Source organism: Lygodium microphyllum, chromosome 15, assembly GCF_053477565.2.
Source record: "Lygodium microphyllum isolate KBCC chromosome 15, Lygodium_microphyllum_v1.1.10, whole genome shotgun sequence".
Taxonomy (NCBI): Eukaryota; Viridiplantae; Streptophyta; class Polypodiopsida; order Schizaeales; family Lygodiaceae; genus Lygodium; species Lygodium microphyllum.
The window spans coordinates 53822550-53849970 of NC_141149.1; the positions used below are offsets into that span (position 1 = coordinate 53822550).

The window sequence follows — 27421 nt, forward strand, 5'->3', positions numbered from 1 at the left end:
AATTGAAAGAAGGGATATTACAACCATGAAGACTCCTTTGGGGTTAGTACGGATGTGTACTCTCCAACAGGGTGCAACAAATTCAGTGGCACACATGACAAATGCTATGAATAGGGTACTCACGGATTTTATACCACAATTGACTATGCCCTTCTTGGATGATGTTCCAATAAAGGGTGTCCAGTGGGTGGATGAAAAGAATGAAGAGATGGATGCTCATGGATGCAGTCAGTTTGTTGCAGACCATATTGTGGATTGTGAGAGGATTTTGACACATCTAGAAGAGGTGCATTTAACTCTTTCTAGACAAAAGTTAGTCTTTGGAGTTGAAGAGGTTTTGATTGTTGGGCATATGTGTGGGCCTTATGGGCAAAGGTCATCACCAGCAAAAATAGATGGGATTAATAGAATGCGAGATGTATGCACGAATGTATCAGAGGTGCGTAGATTCTTGGGTGCATGTGTATTCTATTTGATATGGATTCCTCACTTCGCACATGTAGCCGATGCTCTTTATCAACTTCTAAGGAAATGTCAGAAATTTCATTGGGAAAGGAAGCATCAGAAAGCAACGAAGAAATTGAAGTAACTCTTAAAATCTACTCCTATGTTGAGAAAGGCTAACTATTCACATGGAAAGCCTATCATTATTATTGTTGATACAAGCCCAATTGGGATTGGATGGGCAATTGGGCAAGATGATGAGGAAGGGCAAAGATATGCAATACGCTTTGGTGCAAAAGTATTGACTGAATGACAAAGAAGATATCCACAGGTGAAAAGAGAATTATGGGAAATTGTGAAAACCCTTAAATGTGATAAGGAGTATTTTATGGATGCTCATGTAGTCATTGAGACTGATTGTTTGCCGGTATTGGGTATGATTACTAGTTGTGCTACGCTGGACATTGCTATGCTCCGGTGGATTGCATACATCAAATCTTTGAACCCTAAATTTCAGCATATTGTAGGAAGAGATAACCCAGTCAGACATGTTATCTTGAGCACACTATGAGAATGAAGATGGGATGATGGATGAGGAGGAAGAAGATGACTTTCTTATGGCTGAATTTAGCAATGCAAGGTGTTGCTACAGCATTAACAAAAGCTTGGACAACAAAGAGAAGACACTTTAGTTGTTTTGCATCTTGTGTAGAAGTGTTTCTGGAAGATAAATATGCAAGAGAGTGGCTGAGAATTGGTCAATATCTCAATACATTAACAAAAAGAGATGAATGGTCAGATGAGGAGTTTAAGAAGATCAAGAGGAAAGACTATGGATTTTTCTTAAAAGATGGATACTTATGGAAACATGCTAAAAAGAAACAGGGTATGCCATTGCAAGTTTTGGGTGATAGAGCTTCACAAGTAACTATTATGCAAGAATTTCATGAAAGCTTATGGGCTGGTCATAGAGGTGTTTGGGGTACTTTTACAAAGATCAAAGAAAGATATTGGTGGCAGGGTATGTACAAGGATGTTGCTCACTTTGTGGAAACATGTACGACATGTCAAATGTATTCAACTGTGAGACATTGGGATGGATTGCAACCCACATATCCATTGTCTCTTTATTTTAAGTGGGTGGTGGATTTGGTCACAATGCCTACAGGTCTTTGGCAAATGAGATATCTTGTGCTTGCTCATGAAGACTTGACTAATCAAGTGGAAGGGAGAGCTCTACGTACTAAGATGACAAGTGCCGTATGTACTTTTCTCTTAAAAGAGATCTTTTGTTGATATGGCTGTGTGGGAAAAATTACAGCAGATAGGGGTAAGCTGGATGTAGATGAGGCTCATGATTTCTTTGCACAGTTGGGGATAAAGCTTGCTTTAACATCAGCCTATAACCTTGAAGGAAATGGAAAAAGTGAAAGAGGTCACCCACCTATTGTTAAAGCATCGGCAAAAGCGTGTGGAGAGAAGGTAAAAGAGTGGCCATGATTGCTCCCTTATGCTTTGTGGGCCGATAGAACAACTCATGGTGCTGTTACAGGATATATGCATGCAAAAATTATGTATGGTCAAAAACCTATCATGCTGATAGAAGAGATGACAATCACATGGAGTGTGTTACCTTGGGAGGAGGAGTTGAATCGAGAGGATTTGTTGGCCTTACGCATTAGATAGTTGAAAAGAAAGTCAGAAGACATAGAGGTAGCAATTGCAAAGTTAAGGGCAGCAAGGATACAAAACAAGAAACAGTTTGACAAAAGGCATAGACTGAGACCAAGAACCATTCAAGATGGGGATTGGGTATTGGTTTATGATAGCAGTTTAGATAACTAGCATAGTGCCATGCATAAAGTTTCCAAAATATGGTTTAGACCCTATGTGGTAAGACAAGTGTTTGATAATGCTACTTATGCATTAAATGAGCTGGATGGGACAGCCATCAAACTTTCGGTAGTAGGAAAAAGAATCAAATTATTCAAAAGGCGGGAATCTACTACCTATGAGTTGCCAAAATTGGAAGAAAATAGTGGTCATGATATAGGGGCTAGCCAGGAAGATATGGAAGATGAAGAAGTAAAGGATATGGTTGTAGAGGATGAGGACTCAAAATCCCGTGACAACTAGGATTTTGGCACATACTAGAGGATGTGCAGATTCAGAGGGGGTGGATGTCATGATGTTATGAGAACACAGTGTGAAAAAGTTTGGAATGCATCATCATCCGACTTCTTTATTAATCTAGAGAGTCGATGTGATTTGAGCCATTAGTACTAGTGTGAGTTGCATGGATTATCCAAAAATACTAGGTTTTTGGATAATTTTAGTCTATTTTTTATATTATTTATTGTAAAATTTTGAAAAAGTTAAAAAAAGCTTCTAGATTAGGATGGCATATAAAAAGCTAGTTGCTTTTTCAGCAATTTAGGAGATTTTTCATAAAAAGACAGATTGACAAAATCGTGCGCGTTGTGATTGCTGTAAACAAGCTGAAAACTACAGATTGAGAAAAAAGAAGAAGAAGAAGTGATTTGGGAGATCTGTGATTAGGTGTCGTCCTGGGGTTTTACCCCCCTTTCGGAGCCAATGAAGCCATTAGATTTGGGTTCCGAGCAGCAGAGAAGGAGCTGTAATTTTTATGCATATTTTGTTCTACAAAGAAGCTCTAGGAGATGTAATGCCTGGAGATTGCTTCTGAGTAGTGTGAAGATTCCAGGTTCTTTCAATACATATTGATTCAATTCATTGTGATTTGTTTTTGTAGTGTTTACCACTTGGGTATTCTCTATCTTCTCTTTCATCTCCTATCTCTACTTCCTTCTACTTCTGATCCCCTGTGGATTCGACCTTTCGACAAAAACCCCTCCGACAATGGTCTAAAGCAAAGATGAGAAAAGAGATGTGTAGTTTATGATAGTTTGCGTGAATCACCTACAAAATAGAGATACATTGTGGGATTTCTCTCTACTTGTAAAAGAGTCAAATTTTCATTAGGTACCTCTATCTTGTTAGACAACCATGGTACAGGAAGGAAAAAAACTCCCAACTCCTGGTAGTGATGCTTTTTCTTCAAGATGTATTAGTCTTTCAATTGAGTTGTGTTTTTTTTCATAAGGTTGTAGAGTTGCCTTGATCTACTAGGTAATATGTATGCAAGAAAGAAAAGGAATTGAAAGAGTAGGTTTTTTCCAGGATGATGAATGCATTGATGGGATGTATGATTTGCTATCTTGTGTAGAAACTATTACAAATATTGAAAGCATACTAAAAATAGAGGTGCAAAATGATTCCAATTTTGTGCAAGTTTATTCCATGGATATGTCTCATGAGATTGTTGTTTTATGTAGTAGAAAGGGTTGGGCACTGATTTTTTTCATCCTACAAGAGCCATTAGTTGATGTATTTTAGAGAACTAAGAAGAAAGCTAAATTATTTTAGCTAACAAAGTTGGAGGGGGGAGTAAGTTATTACATCCAAAAACTTAATTCATAAGTAAGGGTATTTCTAAATGGACCATGAATACACATTATTTTCACATGATATAGAGGGTTTACATATATGAACCCCTCAGGGTTATGAAGTGCTCTACCCTCTACCCCCCCTCAAGGAGTACACCTGTAAAAAATAATCTATATAACATGGTTCAAAGGATATTGAGAAGTACCCTTTCATTACATGCTATAAGGGCATAAAGTGATCCCTTTTACTTTACTAAACTTACAAATTTTTTACAACTTGTAATTTAAAAATCTCTTTTGTAAATATAATTCGTAAATTTTACCAAGTAAAATACCCATTCTTTTGAACTCACATGGTATTGTACATGTTCCAAAAGGTGCACCCCTCGGGGCTCTACTCTACCCTATCTCTCATTGGTCTACAATGTGATACATATATAGAGGGCTTTCTCATTTCTCCTCACATCCAACTGGTATTTCCTACTAAGGAGGTTGGGATTATGAAAGTTGTAGGTGTGTAGTATCTAAATCAGACTCCCATTTTGATTGTTTTTCAAGCTTATGGAAATTATAGAAGGTATGCTTTACTTCAAGGATTTCCACTTTATGCTAGTAGTTGGGGATTGTATTGCATTGTCTCTAGAAGATATTCTCTTATTGCAATGAGAGCCTAAAAAGCTTAGGAAACACGATGTGTGGGTCTTTTTCTTGGGGCCTGGTCTTCAAAAGCATGCTCACTATCATATATTCCTTGCTACCTGTGAGCACCACACTTTCGACATGTCTCCATAGTCACGTACTCTCCTCAAAACAGCACGCAATCGTTAACACATGTATGGATGCTATTCTAGTCTATGCCAAGCTTTTGTAAAACATGTCGTGCATCATCATGAGACTCAGGCATGGTATTTCCAAGTGATAATATATGATACTTTAGCAACCTGGAAAAATTTTATAAAACACCTTGAAAAAGCATAAGTGCTTTTTATAATGATTCCGAAAAAAAAAACAACGCAGCGTACGTAGAATGTACCTGAAGAACTTGATCACAATCATATTGCTCCACCTGTATTTGCCTGCACACTTAGGAGTGCAAACAGTGTCTTCATGTGAGATACTCAGCACCTAACATATAATGGTATCAATACTTCCTCTGTTAGCGGATTAGATGCCTCGGCATCCATGGGCATCAATGCATCAATGATTACCTCCATCTCAGGTTCCATAGATTGGAGAAAGGTCCGAAAGACTACTTGTCTCCTCTGGTATTGATGGTATAGACAAAGTCATGCCTTCCAAGGGTGGACAGTTTCAGGCACTCCATCCATCCCACTCCTAAGAACAAGAATAAACTAGGAGGAGGCAACCTACTTACCATAAAGGCCCGAGGATGGATTCCTCGTCTCCTCTTCATGACATCCCCTCTTTCTCCTTTGTGCGCTTCTCCCTCTTCTTCGAGAACAGTGCCAGCGATAGCGATGGCGGTGAGAAGCTCTCCTTCTCTTTCTTTCTCCCTTCCTCTTCCTCTCCCTTCCAAAGCAACAATCTCTTTTGCTCTCTCTTATTCCCTTTCTCTCAAACTCTTTGCGGCAAAATGTCACACTCGTGTTTTCACCATTTTTTCTTCTCAAATTGGCGTTGTCGTATTGCTGCGCATTCGAGGTGTGAAAACCACCCGAAAGTTGTGTGTGCGATTTGATACTTTGTGCATACTTAGTTGTTGTGATTGCATTTATGCTCTGCATATGAGTATAGTAGCGAGCATGAAGGGTTGCTTTCAGTCTATGTTGAACTGGGTCAAGGAGAGAAGACATTACAACTATTCAAACAAATGCACGAGGAGGATATCTCTCTGGATAGTATTACACTTGTCTGTGCTTTAAAAGCTACAAAGAAAGTAATCATATCAGCACCTTCTGCAGTTGCCCCAATGTTGTGATGGGTGTTAATGAGGAAAAATACAAACCAGGGATGCAAATTGTATCAAATGCCAGTTGTACAATGAACTGTCTAGCTTCGCTTGCAAAGGTTATACACGAAGAGTTTGGAATTATTGAGGGTCTGATGACTAAGGTCTATGCAACTACTGCAACTCAAAAGGCAGTGGGAAAGGTGCTACCTGTGCTAAATGGCAAGTTGACTGGCATGGCATTTAGAGTTCCGACTCCTAAAGTTTTAGTTGTTGATTTGACTTACCAACTAAAAAAAAGATGCTTTTTACGATGAAGTTAAGGCAGCAGTCAAAGCTGCGTCTGAAAGCTTAATGAAAGGGATCCTTGAATATACTGAGGATGATGTGGTCTCTACCGACTTTGTTGGAGATTAGAGGTCCAGCATCTTTGATGCAAAGGCAGGCATTGCTCTGAACAAAACAAATTTATGAAGTTTGTGGCATGGTCTGACAATGAATGGGGCTACAGCAACCGAGTGGTGGATCTCATCAGCCATATTGCTTTGGTTGCTGCTGGCAAGAAATATTAAGATCTTCTAATCTACGCAACTTCGAGGTTGGGCCTGTCATTAAGCTGGTGGTTTTTGTGTAACACTCAAGAGTTTTTGCTTTTTTTGGGACAGAGCCACGCTTTAGGGGAAAGGAGCCGCGCTTTGGGAGAAAGGAATAAGCTAATCTAGGGGAAAAAGAGGAGGAGTGCAGACAGAGAAAGGGGAAGACAGAAGAATTAAAAGGGAGTGCTGAGTCGTATGCAAGGGAGAGGATTGGAGGATTGAAACAAGGGAAGAAAGGAGGATGGTACTCTGCACTGGACGAGGGAAGAAGAGGAGTTCAGGATGAAGAAAATAGGGGATGATGAGGGAAGAGAAGGACGGACAGGAAGACGAGTAACCGAGAAGCTCTGCAACTGCGAAATTGGTTTTCTCTGCAACTGCTGAGTTGTGGGCTTGGACTGAAGGCGAAGAGCAGGGATCGAAGGGGAGGAACGAAACGTCGTGATAAACAACCATGACGAAATAAGTTCCTTAGTTCAGAATTACAACTTCTGTAATTGAAACTTCACTTTCTCCAACAGTGCACCTGGAAGAGGATGAAGTGATACTCAGGTCATGGGTCATAAAGCTGAATTTCTGCTTCGACGGAGGAAGTTGTGATAAAACACATCAACAAAGAACAGGCTCAGAAGTTGAGAAGAGGAAAATGTAGATTAAGCGGAAGGAACTTCCGTCCTGTTCGGCTTCTTTCAGAAACGTTAAACAGGCGATGGAGGTTTCCGTCTAGGTTCTAGTGATCGCTGGATTCACACCTTCTCTTTTTGCCATTGTGTCGTCATCAGCAACCTCAAACCACCGAACAACTGGCAGACTCAGTCTGAACATCTCCACAAGAATGCGTGCAATGCGGATTCCTGAGGGACTGCCTATAGGATGTGTAATACCCCCCAATTCATTGGAATCATACTTGCTCAGTACTCTCAACAGGTTATTAGTGCAAGAAAATTATGTCGTCCTCAGATGTTATCTGTGCAAAGAAGTGGCCGAGTGAAATGACCTAGAGCTCTTTTAAAGAGGAACATGATCTAGAGAAGAGGAAAGTTGAAGCCTCTAGGATTCGTGAGAAGTATTCCGACAGGATTCCTGTAATAGTTGAAAAAGCTGAAAGAAGTGACATTCCAGACATAGATAAGAAGAAGTACCTTGTACCAGTTGACCTTACTGTTGGTCAATTTGTCTATGTTATTTGGAAGAGGATCAAATTTAATGCAGAGAAAGCAATCTTCATCTTTGTAGACAATGTTCTTCCGTCTACTGCTGCAATTATGTTGGCCATCTATGAGGAGCATAAAGATGAGGATGGCTTTCTTTATGTTACAAACAGTGGAGATAACACCATTGGTTTATGCTAAAACCATACATATGAAGAGCGTACAATGATGAGGGTGTTCGCAGGACATTGGAGTCATAACATAATAACATATTCTTGAATTCTTATCATCACCCTTAAGTTCAAAACTTATCAAGGGAAGATTATAAAGGCTAGAACAAGGATGAAAGAAAAAGAGTTAATGGATTTTCTATTTTCTTTCTTGGATTCGGGCAGGATGAACTGAATGAACCGATTTCTTTATCTTGAACCCTTATTTTGTTATTAACAGAAATTAAACAGAGACTTGGCACCATTTTCCAATCTTGCTTACTTGTTTGATAGATCTTCTATTCTGAAATTTATGAAGGACTTCTAAAGTTGCGACATTGCTTTCAAAACCCTTCGACATCTTTGGTGAACCCGACGTGAAAGCGTCGCAGAAATTTCAGGATGGGAGATACTTCAGCCTCTATTCCAGCTTCTTCTACAACTCCAGCTGTGTCTACTTCAGCTCCATCAATGACTGCTGCGTCAAGTACTTCAACGGAGGATCTAAAACAGATTTTGCAGAATATGTCCATGTATATGCAGCTCCAAAATCAGCAAACACAAATGTATATGCAGCAGCAACAACAATTGCATCAACAGCTGTTGTCTCAGCAAAGGCAACTCTATTCAGAGCAGGAGAATGCAAACAGCGCGACTAAGGCTATTGAAGCAGTTGAGAGTGAGAAGAAGCTATTTGACGGGCGTAATGTTTCAGCATATTTGAAGACATATGAGATCAAGATGGGGTTTTTTGGAGTTCCTGCTAGACTTATGAGTAAGTACTTCCTTCGTCTTGTCACACCTGCTTTGAGGACAAAAGTGACTGATCTTTTTATTCAAAATACACATTGGCAAGATTTTAAGAAGGCTCTAAAAGAAGAATATTTCCTTGAGGACTTTGGTATGGCTACTCGGCGGTCATTCCGAGAGTGGGTCTACATGCCAAACAAAGGTCTTGCTGCTTCGGAGTTGATTCGAGAATTCGAAGAGAGGTATAGTCAGCTTGATGCTATTGAACAAAGAGCATTGGATGTTGAAAAAGTTGAACTTTTCTTGCAAGCTGCAGATCCTGCTCTTCAAGAAGAATTGGGTGAGCTTCTTGAAGATCGCACAAAGCCTATGGGTCTTAAAACTGATTGGCAGGATGCTCAGGATGCAGTCTCGACATTGACCAAGAGGAGGATATGGAAGACTCGCCTACAGAATGGTTCCATGACACCTACACCATCATCTGCTCCTATGCCTACTTCTATCCCTGTTATTTCTTCTCCTCCTCAGCCAGTTTCTTGGCCTATGCCAGTGCCTACTATTTCCACTCCACCTATTCCTCCCGTTCCATGACCGATGCCTACACCTTCTGCTCCAAAACCATCCGCTCCATCGGTGCCTACCTCTATTGATGACATAATCAAAGGCATCACAGATTTGACACTTGAGTCAGTCAAAGCACAGTTAGTGGGAAAGTTGAAGGAGCACTTTGCTTCAACTGTGCCTACTACTTCTTCTAGTGCTCCTACTGCACCTAGGAGTGCTCCTAGTGCTCCTAGGAGAGATCGGAGATGTATTTGGTGTGATAGTACGGAGCATCAGCATTGCAGGGATTGTGACTCTTTCCAGGATGCAAGGAGGCAGAATTTGGTATATTGGGGCCAAGATGGTAAGATCTGGTTGACTGAAATAGGAGCTCCACTTGCTACCAACTTTGGTAAAGGTGGAATGAAGAAGTTAGTGGAGGACATGGCTGCGCATACTTCTTATGTGACGGCTAGAGGTGATGCTTCTGCATATGGAGTACAGATTGAGAAGGGATCGGAGACTCAGTCCGCACTATGGACTTATGCTATGGAGACTGCAAACAAGGGGAAAATTCAGCAAACTGTTTTGACTAGCGCAGGCTCTAGCATCAGATCAGAGACAGGTTGGGACTCGCCTGTTGACAGGTATTCTATTTATGCTTATTTGGCTAAATCTCATGGTGCAGATGTACTTGTTGAGGAGAAACATAAGAGGGATGAAGAAAATCCAAGTGCAGCTAAGAAGACTAGAGGGGGTGAGTTTGTTTCTCCACCTACTGCAGGACCGTCTTCAAGATCAGGGCCAGATCGACAGATGGAGGATGCTCAAAAGAGGGAAAAGAGGCAAGAGCCTAGAGAGAGAAAGCAGCCAGGATTCAGATTAATGTCCGACATTGAGACATCTACAGACATGAAGAAAATCTTTAATGATAAAATACTTGGTAGTGAGGTGACTTTCACTATTTCTGAGATTTTGGGCATCTCAAAAAGAGAGTTTCAGGATTAGTTTCAGGAGGTCCTGAAGAGGAAGAGACATGCATTGGCTACCACTGATACACAGGGAGTTTTGATTGGAGAGTTGGATGAGGATGATGATGAGGTTATGGTTGATAATGCTTCTGTTTTGCCACAGGTAGAGAAGAGGGTTCAGCCTATGCATTATGCTGAAATTGATGAGCATGTTTTGATACCGCGTAGTCACTTTTCGCGGAGCCATTGGGCTAGGGCAACTACAGAGATGATGGTAAAGGTTGGAGAAAAACAGGTGCCTTATGTTGCATTGGTTGATCATGGTTCAGAGATTAATCTCATAGTTCGTGGAGTTTATGAGAGTTACAGATGGCCTATGGATGTAGAGCATGGGTGGCGTATGAGAGCCGCCAATAACACTGCAGGTGATTTATACGCTGCTTGCCCTAGTGTCAGGGTTTCTATTGGTGATGTAGAGGAGGATTTTCATTTCTTTGTGCAGGATTCATGCTCTTATCCCATAATTCTTGGTCAGCCATTCATTACAGAGATGTGCATGGAAACAAAGGTCATGGATGATGGATCTGCTTATGCACGGATTCGCAGTAAAGATGGTATGAGAGCAGTTCAGTTTATGACTGTATGTGTGAACCATGTTAGAAACAGGGATACTCTCAGAGATGCACCCTTACCCACTGTGAGGGATTTGGGTTTTCATTAGGTACCGCCATTTCGCGAGACGACGGTGGTACAGAGGAGAGGAGATTGGAGTTCTCGCCTCCTGGCAGCAGTGTTTTCTCCTCCGGTTATGTTGGGATTTCAGCAAACAGTTCGATGAGCTATCAAAAGACTTCTAGGTTGTCTAGAGCTGCCAGGCAGTATATATGCAGGAAGGAGAAAAATTTGAAAAATGCAGGAATTTTGGAGGATGATGAGCATATAGATGGTATGTATGACAGTGTGATTTGTGCAGATACGATGACAGAGATGGGAGATATGCTGAAAACTGATATGCTGAATTGTCATGGTAATGTATTAGTGCAGTCCTTGGACATGTTTTATGAAATTGCAGATTTTATGTCACAGATTGAGTTAGAGGCTGAGGTAACTCAGCAAAGAGTGTTGAGTGCTGAAGAAATTCAGCAAACAGAGTTTCCAGCCGGTTATGATCAGCTTTCAGAGAGACAGAGGGCTGAAAATTTTCAGCCAACAAAGTTTACTGCTGAAATATTTCAGCATTCAGAGTTTGGGGCTGTTTCTATGCAGTCCATAGAGCAGAGGGTTGAGAATATGCAGTCATTGGAGTGCAGAATTGCTGATTTACAGTAAGGTTTATGTAATGCAGAAGAGCATAATGAAGCCAGGGTTGACACGAAATACAAAACTGTGGATAAGAAGGTGAAGCCGGTTGCTGTACCGCTTCCACCTGACAGTGATCAGCAAATAGAGAGGGCTGCTAAACAGCAAATTTTGAGGAATCCGAAGCATATTGGTCATAAATTTTCAGCAGAGACTCTTGCTGAATTGAAAATTGGAAATGGTGATTTCTTGTTACCCATAGAGAAGCAATGCTTTCAGGATATGCTTGAGCGTCATGGAAGGGGATTTGCTTTTTTCCCACATGAGATTGGTTGTGTGAATCCTGATATTGTTGCTCCTATGGTCATTTTTACTATTCCTCATATTCCATGGAATCTCCGACCTATTCCAGTGCCTAAAGCACACTTGCCAAAGCTGATTGATTTATTGAATGAGAAAATCAGGATGGGAATCCTTGAGCCTTCATTTGCACCATACTCAAACAGGTGGTTTACAGTTCCGAAGAAGAATGGTACTCTTCGATTTATTCAGGACATGCAGCCAGTGAACAGAGTTACTATCAGGAATGTTGGTATAGGTCCAGTTGTGGATGAGTTTGCAGAAGCATTTGCTGGACGTGCCATCTATTCTTTGGGTGATTTGTATTCAGGATATGATCAGTTTCAACTGGCTTTGGAAAGCAGGGACATAACCACCATGAGAACTCCTATTGGGCTTGTCAGGATGTGTACCTTGCCTCAAGGTGCCACTAATTCTCTTGCGCATATGATGAATGCCATGCATAAGGTCCTTCGTCTCAGCTTACTATGCCTTTCTTGGATGATGTGCCCATTAAGGGGTGTGCAGAAGAAGAGAAGAATGAGAGCCTAAATGAACAGGGATGCAGATACTTTGTGGCTGATCATATTTCAACATGTGAGAAGATTTTGGCCAGGTTAGAAGAAGTGAACTTGACACTTTCAGGGCAAAAATCTGTTTTTGGAGTGAATGAGGTTGTTATTGTTGGGCATATATGTGGATATTATGGCAGGAAACCCTCACCTGATAAGGTGAATGCTATAGGCAAGATTGCAGAGTATTGTTCTACTACTTCAGAGGTACGGAGATTCATTGGTGCTTGTGTGTTTTATATGATTTGGATACCTCATTTTGCACACATTGCAGATTGTTTGTATCAGTTGCTTCGAAAGGGGCAGAAATTCTATTGGGATGAGAGCCACACTAAAGCCATGCGGAAATTGAAGAAGTTATTGCAGAATGCTCCTACTCTCAGGAAAGCGGATTATAACTGTGATAGGCATATTGTATTGACAGTTGACACTAGTCCAATTGGCATAGGTTGGGCTGTGGGTCAAGATGATGCAGATGGAAATAGGTATGCTATTCGGTTTGGGGCGAAAGTCCTAAACGAGAGACAGAGGAGATATCCGCAAATCAAGAGGGAGTTATTGGGGATTGTCACGGCTCTCAAATGTGACAAGGAGTACTTTATTGGAGCTTCAGTTGTGGTAGAGACAGATTGCTTGCCATTGATTGGTATGATCACGAGTTGCTCTACTCCGGATATAGCCATGTTGAGATGGATTGCATACATCAAGTCATTAAATCCGGAATTTAGACACATAGCAGGGAAGGATAATCCAGTGGCAGATATGTTGTCTAGAGCCAGATATGATGATGAGGAGACACTACTTGCAGAAGAGGATGATGCAGAAATTTCAGCCACTTTGGTTGATCATGTTTGTCATGTCTATGATATTGTGGCTTTCATAGAAGAGCTCTATGTTGGAGATTGGTTGCAGATTGGCAGGTACCTTAGTACACTAAGAAAAAGAGATGAATGGACAGATGAAGAGTTCAAGAAGATCAGAAGGAAAGCCTATGGTTATTTTCTGGTTATTTTCTCAAGGATGGATTTCTTTGGAAGCATTCGAAGAAAAGAGGTGGATTACCTTTGCGGGTTGTCTGCAATAGAGAGAGACAGTTACAGGTGATGAGGGAGTTTCATGAGAGTCCTTGGGCTGGTCATAGAGGAGTGTGGGCTACTTATGAGAAAATCAAGGAGAAATATTGGTGGAAAGGTATGTATAGAGATGTTTCTCACTTTGTTAAGACTTGCAGAGACTGCCAGATGTATTCAGTAGTGCGTCATAGAGATGAGCTTCATCCGACCTATCTGCTATGCATTCATTATAAGTGGGTAGTTGATTTGGTTACCATGCCTATGGGTCTATGGCAGATCAGATACATTGTTTTGGCTAGAGAGGATCTTACGAATCATGTTGAGGGCAGATCTTTGAGAACGAAGACCACTAGTGCAGTGTGTAAGTTCTTATTGGAGGAAATTTTCTGCAGGTATGGTTGTGTGGGTAAGATCACTGCGGATCCTGGTGAATTGGATGCAGATGAAGCTAGGGAGTTTTTCTCTCAGCTAGGAATCAAGTTGGCTCTAACTACAGCATATAATCCAGAGGGAAATGGAAAGAGTGAAAGAGGGCATCCGCCGATAGTAAAAGCATTAGCCAAAGCATGCAGAGGACGGATTGGAGAATGGCCAAGACTTCTACCATTTGCTTTATGGGCTGATCGTACGACTCATAGTGTTACCACAGGATATATGCCTGCAGAGTTGATGTATGGTCAGAAACCTGTTATGCCGATTGAGACTTGTGCTTTGACTTGGTCAGTTTTACCTTGGCAGGAGGATTTGACGAGAGAAGAGCTCTTAGCTCTTCGGATTCGACAGTTGGAAAGGAGACCTGAGAATATTCAGCTAGCTATTGACAGGTTGAAAGTTGCTAGACTAAGGAACAAGGACAGGTTTGATAGCAGGCATCGCTTGCGGCCTAGAGCAATAGAAGAAGGAGATTGGGTATTGGTCTTTGATAGCAACCTTGAAAATCAGCATACTGCACTTCGGAAGATGTTGAAAAGATGGTTTGGGCCGTACATAGTCAGACATGTCTTTGATAATGCAACATATGAGCTGACTGAATTGGATGGGACAGTGCTTAGAGTGCCTATTGCTGGAAAAAGAATCAAGAAAAGAGATGATGAGGATTATGCATTGGAAGAATTTTCAAGAGAAGAGCAACGACAAGAAACTCCAATGGAAGAGACAGATGATATGGCTGATAATCTTGTTGATCTACCGGAAATGCATAACGAAGAGATTGATTTGTTTGTGGATCTTGATGATAATGATCATGGGTAGTTGGCCCATCCGGAGGATGCGCAGGATTAGAGGGGGTGGATGTCGTATTGCTGCGCATTCGAGGTGTGTAAACCACCCAAAAGTTGTGCATGGGATTTGGTACTTTGTACATATTTAGTTGTTGTGATTACATTTATTCTCTGCGTATGAGTATTGATGCTCACATGAAGGGCTTCACTTCAGAAGCTTTTGTTAATAGCACACTTATTAGTATCTATGGTAAATGTGGCGCTTGTAGCCCCTTGGTGGGCAACTCTCTTGTGGATATGTACGGGAAATTTGGCTCCCTTGCGGAAGCGCATCATGTTTTCAACAACTTACCCATTCGTGATGCAGTCTCTTGCCTCATTACAGGCTACTCCGAACATGGTTTTGGTGAGGAAGTGCTCACATGTTTCAAGCTTATGCAACAAGGGGGTGTGTCTGCAGATGCTGTAACTTATGTTCTTTGCTTGAAAGCATGTGGTAGTGTAGGACCACTGCCACAGATCCAGTAACAGTTCTTGCCATTTTTCAAGAACTCGGGACTGATGTGAATCTTTATGCCCTTGTTTTTGGTGAATCCGTTCTGAATGATGCGGTTGCGATATCTCTTTACAGGACAGTGGTGAATGTTCGACATCATCCAGCTGCCAAGCACAGTCTTATTGCAGGATTCAGAGGGTCTAAAAAAGGAAGAAAAGCAAATGGCTATTTTTAAAAAGGGAGCTTTTTGAATCGGAAAGGAGGGAAAAATGGGCAATCGTGGAAGGAAAAAAAACAACGATGGAAGAATTCTGAAAAAAAGCTCTAAGCGCGGACTGAGTGAAAAGTCGTATGCAAAAGGGAGAGGATTGGAGGATTGAAACAGGGGAAGAAAGGAGGATGGTACTCTGCACTGGACGAGGGAAGAAGAGGAGTTCAGGACGAAGAAAACAGGGGATGATGAGGGAAGAGAAGGACGGACAAGAAGACGAGTAACCGAGGAGCTCTGCAACTGCGAAATTGGTTTTCTCTGCAACTGCTGAGTTGTGGGCTTGGACTGAAGGCGAAGAGCAGGGATCGAAGGGGAGGAACGAAACATCGTGATAAACAACCATGACGAAATAAGTTCCTTAGTTCAGAATTACAACTTCTGTGATTGAAACTTCACTTTCTCCAACAGTGCACCTGGAAGAGGATGAAGTGATACTCAGGTCATGGGTCATAAAGCTGAATTTCTGCTTCGACGGAGCAAGTTGTGATAAAACACATCAACAAAGAACAGGCTCAGAAGCTGAGAAGAGGAAAATGTAGATTAAGCGGAAGGAACTTTCGTCCTGTTCGACTTCTTTCAGAAACATTAAACAGGCGATGGAGGTTTCCGTCTAGGTTCTAGTGATCGCTGGATTCACACCTTCTCTTTTTGCCATTGTGTCGTCATCAGCAACCTCAAACCACCAAACAACTGGCAGACTCAGTCTGAACATCTCCACAAGAATGCGTGCAATGCGGATTCCTGAGGGACTGCCTATAGGATGTGTAATACCCCCCAATTCATTGGAATCATACTTGCTCAGTACTCTCAACAGGTTATTAGTGCAAGAAAATTATGTCGTCCTCAGATGTTATCTGTGCAAAGAAGTGGCCGAGTGAAATGACCTAGAGCTCTTTTAAAGAGGAACATGATCTAGAGAAGAGGAAAGCTGAAGCCTCTAGGATTCGTGAGAAGTATTCCGACAGGATTCCTGTAATAGTTGAAAAAGCTGAAAGAAGTGACATTCTAGACATAGATAAGAAGAAGTACCTTGTACCAGTTGACCTTGCTGTTGGTCAATTTGTCTATGTTATTCGGAAGAGGATAAAATTTAATGCAGAGAAAGCAATCTTCATCTTTGTAGACAATGTTCTTCCGTCTACTGCTGCAATTATGTTGGCTATCTATGAGGTGCATAAAGATGAGGATGGCTTTCTTTATGTTACAAACAGTGGAGATAACACCATTGGTTTATTCTAAAACCATACATATGAAGAGCGTACAATGATGAGGGTGTTCGCAGGACATTGGAGTCATAACATAACAACATATTCTTGAATTCTTATCATCACCCTTAAGTTCAAAACTTATCAAGGGAAGATTGTAAAGGCTAGAACAACGATGAAAGAAAAAGAGTTAATGGATTTTCTATTTTCTTTCTTGGATTCGGGCAGGATGAACTGAATGAACCGATTTCTTTATCTTGAACCCTTATTTTGTTATTAACAGAAATTAAACAGAGACTTGGCACCATTTTCCAATCTTGCTTACTTATTTGATAGATCTTCTATTCTGAAATTTATGAAGGACTTCTGAAGTTGCGACATTGCTTTCAAAACCCTTCGACAGCGTCGCTATTGGCATTGCTATTTGTGTTACATTTGTGATGCAAATATTGACACAAATAGCAACATCGCTAATTTGTGTCGAAAACGATCGTCCCTATACCCCCATTCCCTTGTAGTGTCCACGTAGAATTGTTGTTGAAGAAAGAGTACTCATATATAAATCACCTATACCTTTGACTTGGCAGGTTTTATCATTAGCAAGATAAACCAATTTCTTGACATGAATAGAATGATTATTATATAACCATTGGGACTGATATGTCATATTTCCCATAGCACCAGAATCAATAATAAAAAGAGATCCATCACAAACATGAAGTATCCTTTCCAAAGATTTAGAATAACTCACACAATTTGCTTCTTCAGTAATATTGTCATGTGTAGCAACATATGCTCTATGATTATCTAGATCAAAATGCCTCTTGAAACATAGATGGGTTGGATGATCACTCTTTTTGCAGTAGTCACAAGGAGAATAATCTCTAGATAAACATGGTTATTTCTTTGTAATACCATGTTCTTCATCATATTGTTTTACCCCGCAATCATCTGTAGTGTGACTATTTCTATTGCAATAAGAATAATGTCTATTAGGAAACTTGAGATGAGAGACGTTACGACCACGACGGCTCCTACATGTAGAGCATGGAAAGAGATGCCTTCCAGCAAGTAAAGCTTGGTTGAGTTGTTTTGATTGTGTGTCCTCTTGTGAGATCATAATTGTTTCTTGATTTGCATATCATCATTTATGGCGTTATGAATATTCAATCAAAGATATGCAAGCTTTAACAAAATCAATCCCATCTTTGTTAGATAATATAGTTACAATATTATCATAAGCATGATCCTTTACAATATCAAGAAGCTGTGTTACTACTTTCTTTCATGGACCAACATCACCAACAAGAGCAGTAGCAAGCTTATTATAATGTTCTTAAATGATTTGATATGTATTGTCATAGTAATTCTGATCCGGTATTGTAACTTAGTGAGCTGACTATGAAGATAAATTATTTCTGTAATAGTTTTTTCCTCAAAATTTTTCTATCAAATGCTTCCATATAGGTTTTGAAGTTGAAAGATTACATACAAGGGTATTATCATGAGCCTGATCAATTGGTTGAGGCAAACATTCATAATTACCAAGAACAATATCATGTAAGTCATCACCTTCAAGAATTAACAGCATCTTTACTTTCCACCCAAGGAATCATTATCCTTGAAAGTGAGGAATTGAACATTGTCCAGAAGGAAATCCGTTGATGACTATAGAATTTTACATAGCTGGTTGAGAGATATGTATAAAATGAGATCCATAATCTACACACCATATACGAAACGATGAGATGAAAGTGCAACACAACAAATCATATACAAAAGCTATGTTTTAAGGAAATATGTTTAGGTCAAAAAGCATACTTCAAAAGAAAGAGACCCAAGATAGACAAAACATGGGTAAGAATAAAGCAACCCAAAATAGACAAAATATGTGAGAGAAGAAATCGGTCCAACATAGACGAGAAATATGAACAATGCTCAAAACATTATTGTTTTACTTTTTGGCCAAGAATAGATGATCATCTGACTAATTTTGGTAGAAATGCAAAAACGCAAGAGTGAGTAATTGTGGAAAAACCTATGTCATAAAAGTCTGCACGAAAAGCTATTATCCTATTTCTTTTCCTATTTCAAGTCAAGTTTACCTGAATTGACATAACTTTTGACACAAAACTCCAAATTGAGCAGAGATTTAATAGGAAGAAAGCTTGTGAGTCCTAACGCATCACAAAAAGTGGTTTTCTTGAGAAATGTTTTTCCTTAAGAATTTTCAAAATAGGAAATTTTAGGGTGTCCAACGAAGGTGTAAGATGCTCATAACATACACAATACATTAAATTTAAGCATGAAAAGAACATAAATCAAGAATTGAAGATATACTTCTTGATTATCTTCTTCATGGAATTGGTTGTAGTCGATCGCGATAGCACTGATACCATGTTGAGATGTAGAGAGAGAAGATATGTAGAGATGCGAGAGGAAGAGAAGAGTCACACCATATATACTCCCACAAAGACTATATCATATTGATTACAATCTACATATATATAGGCGAGGCCTAGTCTAGATAGGGTGAGCAATATATAGCTCCAACAATTAAGGCCTTATGGCATGTAGAGAAAGGGTATTTCTTGATATCTTTTGAATGCACATTATATTGATGATTTATTATAGATGAACTCCTTGGATTGATTGTGAAGAAGACAATTTCGTGAAACTTGCATCGAACATTGCAAGCAATTCACAAGTTGATTTGGTTAGTAATGATGTTGATTGCAATGTTGTTAATGGTGATAATATTGATCAAGATTATGTTTGTGAGCTATTGTAAATTACGTTGTTGATACAAAAGATTGTAGATAATTAGGAAGACATGGAGTAGTTAGAGAAATACCCTGGATGATGTATTGTCATTCCAAAATTTGCATTGACTACTGTAGACAAAGTGTATTAAAGAAGATGATCATGAAGATGTTGATCAATTCACTGAATAGTTTCATGCCATTGCAAAAGATATTGATGATCCAATTGAAGAACTAGATTTGGATGTATGGGAAAGAAAGCATTTAGTATGCTGATTTGATTGTAGGAGCTAACTTAATTGTATATGCAGTATTGACATGAAGACGATCCAACTGCAAAGTTCTTATGGTGCTTCTCTTGCTATTGAGACTTTCAATCAAGAATTGTTATCTTGATGAAATTGATAGTGAAGAAAAGTACCAGGCTATGGATCGAGACTCTTGTGATGTAACTTCAAGGAAATGGGGATGTTCTATGTATTGTTGTAAGATGGATTCAATTTTGCAAACTAAATGCATAAGCTCCAACTTGATAGCTTATGAGCCTTGTTGATGTAAAGTGTTGAAACAAAGGACTAGGATGTACATCCACCATCGTAGGTGGAATTAGAGAAACTTCTTGAAGACAAAACTAAGACGATGTGTCTTAAAATAGATTGGCAAGTTGCTATGTCTATGTTGATTAAGAGAGAGATATGTGGAAAACCAAGTTGCAAAATGGATTTATTGCTCATATGACCTCTTTTGTTTCTACTTTCATAGCTACTCCTTTATGGCATGAGCTTTTGCCTAAGCCACATTGCTTAGTATTTACTCCTATTTTAGGAAAAGAGGATGCCATTGATAAGTTGGTGAAGAATATGAAGGATTTGTAGTTAAATTTGCTAGGTGGGTAGATTCTGGGAGAGCTTGCCCCTCATAGGATTTGCCTAAAAATAGTTTTGTGTAGACTCGATTCATATGGTGTGATAGCCCTAAACTCAAGCATAAAGACTATGCTTCATTTAGGGATGTTACGCAAAAGGATTTGAGTTTTGGGTGGGATGGTAAAATATGTGCATCCATGGTTGAGTCTTTAGTTGACAATCAATGTGAAGCACTCAACTTTTTCAAATAGGAATTGTTGTTGCTCGAGGTCTAAGCATATAGACTCCCTAATTAGGGTTTCCTCTAACATTCCTTTTCACAAACTATGTTCTAAAAGAAAGCCTTTTAGACAAGATAAGCTAGATATATTATGCAAAGCCCCTTCATCCTAGCTTACTAGGACCTCATTGCTTCTCTACTCCTCTTTAGTTTACTTACTTTTATAAGCATGCTTGTGCAAGGTGAGATGCCATGATAAGCAATATTCAAGTGAATTTCAAGCCTCGCTCATTGTCCTCTCTTTAAGTATTTTGGACATCTTGCTTTGGATCACTAGGTAAGAAGCAATAATAATTTTAGGACGTCCTTTTAAGCGTTTCTCAACTTGTAGATCCTTTAGAAAGTTATATAATACCAGCTTGCCTTGAAGGAAGCACCTTGGAATGTCAACGAAAAGTATATTAATTAGGACACGAGACCGTGGATCCGATCGTTAATCTAGAATAGAGAATGTACGATGAGGCATGACACCTAAAGTCAAAACAAGGCAAAAGGTAGCCGTATAATGTTCTCGGAGCAAATGGCAGGATTGACCATTCACGACCATATAGAAAGCGATCTCCCGACATAGAACGTGAGGTTGTCTTGATGAGACGCCGTCGATCAGCTGTTTCCTGACGTCCTCGCGTGTCTCTCGAGTCGCCACTGCAGTTTCCTAGCCGGAACCTCCTAAAGTCAATACGAGGCACAATATTGCGGGTGCAATCCTTGCCGCACACGCAGTAATATTTGCGAAGGATGTCATATAAAACAACTTCCGACAGAGAACGTGAGGTGATATTGACGGGTGGTGGTTGTTTGATGGGCTAATGGATTAGGATTAGAAGACGATCGTGGTGCGACAGAGACGCACAAAGGACCGGAGATGGACGTCGGTTACGTGCAAGGCCCAAACCTCATGCGCCTCATCATCTACTCGTGAGCTGGCAAGGGCGGCTGGAGAAGGGCTGATCATTGGCAAATTGGCAATCCTAGGGGTCGGGGGGGTCAAAGGAATGCATTCTTTTACATGTCTTGCGATCGTATATAATCCTGTCGCGGCAGTTGGCCCTTGGAGCTCATGAGCTGCTTCCGTCTTCGACAACGTTTACTCGCATTCCTAAATTAAAACTGCTATGTTTATGATTCCCAGGTGATCGAGCAGACTAAAGTGTGCTCGTCAGCGTGCTGGATAGCGTACCTAGCTTTAGGGGAACATTCCAGCTTGTTGCTTTGCCGCTGCTTGAGGCTTTGAGCCTTGATTGATCGCGTCCTTTAATAGTACAGCTAGCTAGCCCTATCATGACTAATAACGTCGCGGCTAGTAGTCTGCACGCTAGCCACATGAATCTTGATAAGATTACGGTCCCGCGACTCCAGCCGGGTTTAGGTCTTGATGGCCGACAGCATCTACTATTTGCTAATGGTTGGCGCTGCAGCGCTAGGCCTAGGCACAGTAATGTTCGTGACCTGCTGCTGTTAGCAACCGCCTGCATAGTACTGGTACTGTTACTGTACTCCGAGGCGGCCGCTGCCCAGGGGACGTTCACCGTGATCAAGACCAACGCGGGCATCAGCTCCATGCACACGGCCGTGACGCACCTCGGGCCGGTCATCCTGCTGGATCGCACGGACATCGGGCCTTCCCAAATCGCCTTGCCGGACGGCAAGTGCCGCGACAACCCGGCCGACCTCACCCTCAAGCACGACTGCACGGCACATTCCGTCATGCTGAATCCTGGGGCGGACGACGCCAGCACGTCCGTGCGCCCGCTGACGGTGTTCACGGACACGTGGTGCTCGTCGGGCCAGTTCCTCGCAGACGGAACGATGTTACAGCTCGGGGGCGACTTCGACGGGCTGTTCAAGATCCGCCGGCTGGTGCCGTGCGTGGCGCAGGGCACCTGCGATTGGGTGGAGGACCCATCGGCGACCCTGCAGGACCCGCGCTGGTACTCTAGCAGCGTACTTCTGCCGGACGGGAGGGTGATCACCGTGGGAGGACGCGGCGTGTTTTCTTATGAGTTCATCCCGCGGGCAGCAGGAGAAGGGTCCTATTACTTCCCCTTCTTGCAGAACAGCGGCAGCGACATCCTATACCCTTTCGTGCACCTGCTGCCGGACGGCTCATTGTACGTGTTCGCCAACCAATACTCGGTGCGGATGGATTACAAAGCCAACACCGTCCTGCAGACATACCCAGCGATCGGCGACGGGCCCCGCAACTACCCATCGGCCGGGAGCTCGGTGCTGCTGCCTCTCAGCTACGCTGATGGCTTCTCGGCGGCGGCGTCCGAGGTAATGGTGTGTGGAGGCGCGCAGGAGGGTGCCTTCAACAACCCGGGAGCCCAGCTGCCATGCCTTGAGAGCTGTGGGCGCCTGCAGCCCTTCGCGACTGCCCCCGCCTGGGCCAAGGAGAGCATGCCCATTCGGCGCTGCATGGGCGACATGCTGCTCCTCCCGACGGGCGACGTGCTTATCATCAACGGCGCCGAGAACGGCTCCCAGGGCTGGGGCTACGCCTCCAATCCGGCCCTTAGCCCGGTCATCTACAAGCCAGCCCTTGCCGCCGGTAACCGCTTCAGCGTACAGGCGCCCACGACCATCCCGCGCATGTACCACTCCACCGCCAACGTCCTTCCCGACGGCCGCGTCCTTCTGGCCGGCAGCAACACACACCAGTTCTACACCTTCACGGGAGCCTTCCCTACCGAGCTCCGCGTCGAGGCCTGGACTCCCCTTTACATGGCCGCCCGCTACAACAACAAGCGACCCGCTATCACGTCCTCTCCTGCCACCGTCACCTTCGGCCAGCGCTTCAGCGTCACGTTCCGGGTCGCCACCCCTGCCAAAGGCGTCCTGGAGATGAATCTGCTGTCCTCTCCCTTCAGCACCCACTCATTCTCGCAAGGCCAGCGCCTGCTTCGCCTCCGCGTCCAGTCCCGCACTCTTGTCTCTGGCGCCGCCCCTTACACCTACACCGTGGTCGTCACTGCGCCTCCTAATGGCAACGTCGCGCCACCCTCCTACTACATGTTGTTCCCTGTGCAGGCGGGCATTGCCGGGCAGGCCGTCTGGGTACGGGTCGTGGCCCGTTAATTTTCTAATACAGCTATCCATACCAAAGTAGCTGAAACAATAGACCCATTCTGTACAAATAAATCAACATCGATACTCCTCTCCTGCTAACATGCAACTTGTAATTTACTGTACGTACCTTGCACAACCTAGATTTACACACAACCTTTGTTTTTGCATTCAACTCCATGTAATCCTTCTATGAATTCTTTTCTTGTTCATATTCCGAATATTTTGACCTTGTGCTAAGGATGGTGGATAGTAGAGGCTTTATCTTTCCCTTTTAAAAATATGAGAAAAGTATCTAGTTTAAACACCATAGCTCTAGCTTATTTATCGAGCCTATGTGTTAAGAATGCAGGAAGAACTTAAGAGCCACATCGCACCATAGTGCCAATAGGGGTATTGGCATCCTTGTATGGGGAAGGTTTCACTATGGTCACACCTCCTTACTCGAAATTAACTTTTTGTAGAAATGACAAAAACAGTTATTAATAAGTTGTCAAATAGTCTCCTCTGATTAGATGTTGTGCCCTCCACATCCTCCATGGACAAACAAGACGCGTTAACACAGATTGCCTTGAGTTGGCACAAGCCTTTTCGGATAGTTTTGTAGTGGGAAGCACAGGTTAAGAAAACTCTACTCCCCCTATATTTCGCACTAGGTGTGATTGAGAAATAGTGGGGTCCTCACTATCCCAACTCCCCCCATGCATGACTGGGCTCTAAGTTCCCCGCCCAAATACACAACAACGTTGTCTATGTAATCAAGGCTATGCTTGGATAAAATAAGAAAGTTTCTTGAATATAAAACTCGAAGATTGAATTAGACATATTGACATAAGTGTGTGTTTTACATGCATAGCCCAATGTCAATCAACTTGCCTCCCTATTCTTCCTCCATGTGGATATTTGAATGCAAAGTCCCATAATAAAGTTGCAAACATTTAAAGACATTATTCTTTTTGTAAAAATATTAACAATCAATATAGATTTATTGTTTTATTTAAAAGTGAGCTCCAATGGGATGTAGTAGACACGATGTGTATAGGCTTAGATGCTTAATTTTTTTGAAAAGATATTCTTACATGTATTTGATAATACGTACAATATCTATCGATTGTTATATTTGACCACTTACAAAACTTCCATAAACATGATATCTTCCAAAAAGATCCTATCGACATATTTTTGCATAAGTGAACTTTTATATTATCAAAAAAGTATTAAAGTGTGTATTATATTGTATATCATTTTCTCACAACTTTCAAACAGTACTAGTATTGGGTAACAAATGTATAATTATGATGAAAAGCTACACAAAAGAGGTCTTACGATTTCTATAACATTATACATTACAACTTTGCACAATATGAATATAAAAAATAGCAATTTGAAAGAGAAAATATTTACTACACTAGTATAAGCTTATATATTTATGTGAGAACTATACTATGATATACACGAGTAAAATTTCCTCACTAGGTTTCAAATAACTCAACTACAGTTGCGAACACCATACTAACATCAAGCTAAGAAGGCCACTATTGTGTGATCCAACATGACTTAAAGTGCGTAAAAACCATACTTGGCTTAATGAGAGTGAGAAACAAAGGGAAGTAGAACATCAACCCCTTAGTTGCCATAAGACATAGTTTCATACTGGCCCCCTAAAATGGTGCTATAAAATGGGAGACAAACACAAGGAGCTTTTGATTAATTCCTACATAGGAAAACTTAAGAAATGTAAGAAATTCTCTAATTTTTCCTAGGTATGTATGTATGGATTCCCTATATATAGCTAGGAAATTACATTCCCCACATCTCATGGTAGGGAATCCTAGGCATGCACATATGATTCCCTTATATATATCCAAGGAATTTTATTCCCCAAAAACTAGTGATTTATAGGTAATGTAACTAGGGAATCACATTTCCCACCTGGCATGATAGTAGGGAATTGTAGGCTACACAACTAGGGAATTCGATTCCCCACATTTCAAATTGGGAAATTACAAATATCTTTTCAATAATATATACTTAATGGGAGATTGAACATAGTCATACCAAGATATAATTTGTGAAAAGTGGTCACAAATAAATTTAGCTTTAATTAAGTGGTCACTTAATAATACGACATTTCTTCTCACCCCTTTTAACAAAGTTTAGGAAAACTCTTCTACTTACTCCTATAAAGATTATTTGGTGGTGCACCAATCTCTATGAAGATAAGTCTATTGATTAACAATTTAATATTGAGCACCCTGTGGCCTAGCTCAATACATATGGAAATTATGAACCTATTGTATGTGCCATTAGTGCATCTTCTTCCACACGTTTCTACTCCATCTGCATTGCTAAAAGAGATGAAAAGGATCCTCTTTTCCATAAGACTAATGTCCTAAAATAAGCATCAACATACTCGTGTACCTCTATGAAAACTTTAATGTAACTAACCTCCAAAGAGACATATAAAACTTATAGAGAATGATGTGGCACTCAATCCTGGTAAGGTTAGGGTTTTTTCATTTTCTCACATACATAAGTTTGTGGCACTTACTCCGATTATCCCAAAGCACATTAGAGTTTAAGGACACATTGCCCATCTTACCTATGATAAAGCATAGCTAAGGTTAAACATCTTATAGTAGAAAATGTAATAGATATCAAAACCCCAAGGCAAATGGGTTAGTTTCTCAATGCACATGTGTTAAGGAGTACCACAAAAAAATTAAATACAAAGGTACCTACTAATTTCTTGTAATTGTTCAAGTTTCCTTAAATTTGATATCCTTTTGAGAATTAATAGGCCAATTTAAGATTTTTATTAACAACATATATATATGCTTTTTTGAAGCCCAAAGCATTCAATCAAATAGAGAATTTAGGTGATGATCAATTCTCACCATGACACCCATCAAATCTTGAGTATTTCACGCTATGGCTATTGTTTTTCATGTTTCTCATGGTCAAATATCCTCTAAAAAGGAGGTTCCACAATGGGTCAAATACAAATTTATTGGAAAGGGCATTGTTCATGCTTAGTTGGGTTTAGACATACTCCACTATCTTCCTTAGTTAATAAGCTCTTCTCTTGAGGAAGATAATGTGTTCTTACAATATCAAAAGATCATGCAGTTAGTTGGTATCAACACAAGGTAAAGTATAAAAACATAGATGAGGACCCTAATGAGAAAAACCACAATACACTTTATAAAGTGGCATGGAAATTTCTAGCACCCCCTCTTGATATTGAATAAATGCTATAGTAACAAGGGATTGATGCTAGAACCATGAATACTCAAGTCTCACACATAGACTAGATGTACCTTGAAGACAACACAAAGAAGATTCAACAATTATGAAGCATGTGATAAAAAAACAACTTCCCACATGTGGTAGCTCATCAATGTCCAACAGTTTCTTGAAGCTCCAAGAATACCATTCAATATGTGTAGCATTTGGAAGGCTACATAATGTCAAACAAGATTCAATCCTTAAGCTATTGATCATAGAAATGACTAAACTCACAAATCATCCCTAAGAACATGAAAACCATTCAATAAATGTAGCATTTGGAAGGCCACATGATGTCAAAGAAGTCTTCAGCCTTAAGCTTTTGATCATAGCAATGACTACACTCACAAATCATCCCTAAGAACATGCACTTGACTTCATGAAATCAATAGTTGTAGCATTTGGACATAATATCAAAGAAGATTCAACCCTTGAGCTTCCACATATTAATGTCAAAGAAGATTCAAGCCTCGAGCTATTAATCATAGCAATGAGGTCAAGACTCACAAATCATCCCTAAGAACATGCACTTCATGAAATCAATAGTTGTAGCATTTGGAAGGTCACATAATGTCAAAGATTATTCATGTTGGGGGTAAACGTGCATCCGCCTAGCCGCCCATGTATTACTATACTGACAGTAC

At 41.0% G+C, this 27421-nt stretch overlaps 3 pseudogenes; all 3 read left to right on the plus strand.

The window, feature by feature from the left end:
* The first annotated feature begins 7408 nt into the window (after nucleotides 1–7408).
* Nucleotides 7409–7768, plus strand: LOC148024531 (autophagy-related protein 8C-like pseudogene; annotated as a pseudogene).
* Nucleotides 7769–16189: 8421 nt separating this feature from the next.
* Nucleotides 16190–16549, plus strand: LOC148024532 (autophagy-related protein 8C-like pseudogene; annotated as a pseudogene).
* Nucleotides 16550–21490: 4941 nt separating this feature from the next.
* Nucleotides 21491–23701, plus strand: LOC148024533 (aldehyde oxidase GLOX pseudogene; annotated as a pseudogene).
* Nucleotides 23702–27421: the final 3720 nt, after the last annotated feature.